Genomic DNA, 4,074 nt, shown 5'->3' with positions numbered 1-4,074 from the left:
CTTTTTGGTCTCAGGGTATGATTTTGGCTTCGCGAGAGGTCACGGGTTCAAATCCCGGACAACCCCCTTTTTAAGTCCAAGAATAAGGACAGTTGTTAGAGTTTGAAGAAGCACAGCTGATAGCTGAAACAAAGTCGGTCCAAAAATACCAATGACACGCGAAGGTATGGGGTCCATTCACGGTAGAATGTTCGTGCAATTACTTTGAAACTACATATTTGCTCTCCGTTTGTAGGCCTTGATGGTGGAACTTAGCTCTCAGTTTAGAGAATTAACTGATTCAGCGAGAAGCAAGGTGTTACATTTGGAGTAAATTGATCAAAACTTGAGCGTCTGGGTTTAAAGAATAGTGAAGTAGAATGGATTTAACGCCCCTATTAACACTTTTGGGTTATTTAAGAGGCGGGACCTCTGAGTTTATCGTCCATCTCCAAAAGGACCAAGCCAAGTGGGAAATTTGTTCTAAGTGCATTTCCCAAGGACACAAAGTCAGACCGAGCGAAGACTCGAACCCCCAAACCCGCAATCTCACGATTACAAAGTCCAGTAGCCTAACCAATATGCTACCGACGCCGCTCTTCTGTGTTGGAATCAAAGCGTAGCCTTAATAGTTCTCATTGGGTCAATATATCGCAAGATGTTGCCCGACGAGACTGTGCACTTATAAACTTTGAGATTAAAACGTTTCTTTGAAGTCCTTTAACATGAAGGCTTGTTGGTCTAGGGGTATGATTCTCGCTTTGGGTGCGAGAGGTCCCGGGTTCAAATCCCGGACAAGCCCTCTTTTTTTCTTTGGTCATATACTCCTCAGTAAAATTTATGTGTCATTGTACGAAGGACAGATTTGAGTACTTGAATCTTCGCCAGTGGCCAGAAGGACACAGTTGATCCATGGTTTTAAGTAATATAGTTGTGAAGGTCTGTAGTTCAAATTCTAGCGGGATCAGGTATGTCTCCCTTGTCTTAAAACATTTCCCGAACTTTGAACGAAGGAGAGAATGAAAAACGCTGGAATGTGTCCGTGGAAGAACAAATAACGAAAATAATGAGGGGAACAGACAAACTACTCTAACATTAATTTAAACGCCCGAGGTCCTGACCAAACTTACTCTCAATTTTAAAACAAGAAACAAATTCAGATAAACTTCACCTAAAGTCAATATGACACCAGATGTTAGCTCCATGTCACCTTGTACTTAAACAGACGTTAAGACTAAAAGATTTCTTTTGAGTCATTTAACATGGTGGCTTGTTGGTCTAGGGGTATGATTCTCGCTTTGGGTGCGAGAGGTCCCGGGTTCAAATCCCGGACAAGCCCTCTTTTTTTTGTCTTTCGCTATCTGTTCCCTCTTACTATTCCGTTGTCCAAGAAAAGGACAGTTCTAGGAGATTGACTAATCAGAGTTGACAGCAGAAACGAAGTCAGTCCAAGAATACATGGCACTCGAAGGTGTGAAGTTCATAATACCCGAATTTCTCAACTTTTTTCTATCCGCTTGCAGCGTTGTTCGTGCAACCAAAACATAATCTATCTATAATAATAACTGATTCAGTGAACAGCTGGGGTGTTGCAAGTGCTGTAAAACAATCTAAACATGAGCCTCTGTTTTGGAATCAAAGCGTAGTCTAAATATTTCTCCATGGGTCAATATGTTGCAAGATGTTGCGAGACGAGGCGGTACACTTTAAGGCTTTGAGATTAGATTTAAAACGTTTCTTTGATGTCTTCGAGCATGAAGGCTTGTTGGTCTAGGGGTATGATATGATTCTCGCTTTGGGTGCGAGAGGTCCCGGGTTCAAATCCCGGACAAGCCCTCTTATTTTTTTCTTTCGCCGTAGTGTCCGTCTTGTTTGTATGTTGAAGAAGAACCAGGACAGTTCATGGAGTTTGAATTATAATTAGAGCTGTCAGCTGAAACGAAGTTGATCCAAAAATATAAACGATACGCGAGTTCTATTTAGAATGCTTGTGGAATTTCTCAACTCTTTTTCTTCGCTAGTAGCTAGCAGGTGGAACAAAATTATTTGTGTAGAATAATAACTGATTCAGCTAATTGCAATAAAATGATCAAAATATAAGCTTCTGGGTAGGAATCAAAGTACATGTATATCCTAGATAGTTCCCAATGGTCGATGTATCGCTAAGATGCTGCCCGACGAGTCTGTACATTATGACAGAGAGCCTCGTCAGGCGCTTCCACTTTTTTTTTGGCAGGCGATTTACTTTGGGCGAAGGATTTTCCTGTCCATTCTGCAATGTTATCGGTCCACCTCTTTCTTCCTGAATCTATCATGTAGTGAGTCTTGGACTGATGATGCCTGGTGGCGCTCATACCTCTCCAGGCTAAAAAAAGAGGGCTTGTCCGGGATTTGAACCCGGGACCTCTCGCACCCAAAGCGAGAATCATACCCCTAGACCAACAAGCCTTCATGTTGGATAATTCAAAAGAAACGTTTTAATCGTAATGATATCGACTGTATGGGCATGCTGTCTTTTGTGGTGACATCTTGTGGCGTATTGACCTGGATGTAGGAAGTTGTTGCTTCACTCTTCTACTATTGGGGAAAAAAGAAAGAAAAAAAGGAACAAAGTTATAGCCTTCTATGACCTTTCAAGGCCACCGTTCTTTAAAGTATTTGTTATTTTATTAACCTGTTTCACAATGTTCTTTCATTCATTTGCTCTGTCATTCATTTGTGGACTTCTTCATATTTGTGTAAAGACACTGACTTCATGCGTTGATTTGGGGCTGTTCGGTGATAATCGTGTCGTGTGTTTTTCTTCTTTTTTTTGCGATATTGATACTGAAAAAACGCGCGAAAAAAAAACACGGAAATACCATTAAGTTAACCGTGTTGTTTAAACCCGTTACACATAAAAGACAAGTACAAAATAAAAAGAAAACTAACCCAAAACTACAACGTGATGAAAAAAAAGGCGGGGGCGGAGGGTGGTGTAATCTAGCACAGACTTGGTCAGTAGTGTCCAAGTCGCAGGCCGGAATAAGGGACTCCGAATATCTGGAAGTCCAAAGCAGCAAGGGTAAATTGGATAAAAATCGGTTGAAATAGCCAAGTAGAGTAAATTGGGTAAAATCGGTTGAGTTACCAAGTATGGTAAATTAGGTAAAATCGGTTGAAATTGTCAAGTTTTCCAAAGCAAAACTGATCTTGTTGCATTATGTCACCCAAGGAACATTCCTTATGATATTTAGATCTATTGGTACTAGCTGGGCCTGATACGTTTTATTTAAATTTTAAGTAATTTTAAAGGCGGACCGTTTGGTTTTGGTTTGTATAATTTTCAATGATCGACTCACGGCGGAACATTTGGCGTCGGTGGCCTCGTGGTAGGCTGCCGGACTCGTAATCGTGAGATTGCGGGATCGGGGGTTCCGGCGTGTGTCCTTGGGAAAGTCACTTTACACGAATTTCCCTTATGACTGGGTCATTTCGGAGATGAACGTTCAACTCGGAGGTCCCGTCTCTTAAATAACCTAATAGTGTTCATAGGGACGTTAAACATAATAATTTATTATACCATTTCGCCTTTCTACACGGCGGGGCATAATATGCATTAATGAACCCCAGATCTTTGTGTGCGATTTGATTATTTTGAGCAACTGCGTCCCTGGGACTAGATCTGAAGATCTAAATTTTCGTCTTTTTTTTTTTTAGTTCTCTGACAACTAAATCACGAAAATAATGCGTCAGAACTTGTACATTGAAAGAAAAAATATAATGAGGGCTTGTCCGGGATTTGAACCCGGGACCTCTCGCACCCAAAGCGAGAATCATACCCCTAGACCAACAAGCCACCACGTCAATATATACGAAATAATGTTTATACATTTGACATAGTACGTCTGCGCAAGCTGTGCCAGACCACATCGTATAGTAAGCTTATTGACTTTATATGGGTGAACTGGCAAACCATTTTCGTTTCAACTCCGTTCATTACATAATATGGGGGAAAGATTTCACTTTTCTGAAAGCAAAGGTTTTTGTTCTGTTTTGTTTGTTTGTTTGTTTGTTTTGTTTTGTTGTTGTTGTTTTTTGTGTTGTTTTTTTTTT

The 4,074-nt window shown here is 40.7% G+C and overlaps 2 non-coding genes across 2 annotated transcripts; both read left to right on the top strand.

Moving 5' to 3' along the window:
• The first annotated feature begins 709 nt into the window (after window positions 1-709).
• TRNAP-UGG lies at window positions 710-781 on the top strand. The gene has a single exon. It is a non-coding gene; the product is annotated as a tRNA-Pro (tRNA).
• A 465-nt stretch (window positions 782-1,246) lies between these two features.
• On the top strand, window positions 1,247-1,318 carry TRNAP-UGG. The gene has a single exon. It is a non-coding gene; the product is annotated as a tRNA-Pro (tRNA).
• Window positions 1,319-4,074: the final 2,756 nt, after the last annotated feature.

The sequence above is a fragment of the Aplysia californica genome, unplaced genomic scaffold (genome assembly GCF_000002075.1).
Source record: "Aplysia californica isolate F4 #8 unplaced genomic scaffold, AplCal3.0 scaffold01383, whole genome shotgun sequence".
NCBI classification, from domain to species: Eukaryota; Metazoa; Mollusca; class Gastropoda; order Aplysiida; family Aplysiidae; genus Aplysia; species Aplysia californica.
Note: the sequence above shows the minus strand (reverse complement) of the source record. Positions and strands in the feature narration are given on the sequence as shown.